The sequence below is a fragment of the Elephantulus edwardii genome, unplaced genomic scaffold (assembly GCF_000299155.1).
Source record: "Elephantulus edwardii isolate Elephantulus edwardi_28Jun2011 unplaced genomic scaffold, EleEdw1.0 scaffold00086, whole genome shotgun sequence".
In the NCBI taxonomy this organism is placed as follows: Eukaryota; Metazoa; Chordata; class Mammalia; order Macroscelidea; family Macroscelididae; genus Elephantulus; species Elephantulus edwardii.
The window spans coordinates 2,408,608-2,409,174 of record NW_006399836.1 but is presented as its reverse complement, the minus strand read 5'-3'; positions in this window follow the sequence as shown (position 1 = coordinate 2,409,174).

Here is a 567-nt window from a genome sequence, read left to right as displayed (position 1 = left end):
TACATAGGGTCGCTATGAGTCGCAAATGACTCGATGGCACATAACAACAGTCACAATATTGAAAGATGTTATGGGAAATATGTTGAATGACCCAGAATGCATCAAAAGAAGATGAAGGGAATACACAGAGTCATTATACCAAAGAAAGACTTGACTGACATTGAATAATCTCAGGAAGTACCATATGAACGGCAATCAATGATAATGAAGAGGAAGTTGAAGCTGCATTGAATGCATTGGGGCAAAAATAAGTACTTAGGAATCTATGAAATACCAATTGGTTTATTTCAATTAACAGATGCAGCCCTGGATGTGCTCACCAGTCTATGCCAGGAAATTTGGAGGACAGCTGTCTGGTCAATGGATTGGAAAAGATTCATATTTGTTCCCATTCCCAAGAGAGGTGATTCACCAGAATGTGGAAACTACCTAACAATATCATTAATATCATATGCAAGCAAAATACTGCTGAAGATAATTTTAAAAATGGCTAGAACAATACATAGATAGAGAATTGCCAGAGTTCAAGCAGGATTTAAAAGGGGCTATGGCACCAGGGATATCGTT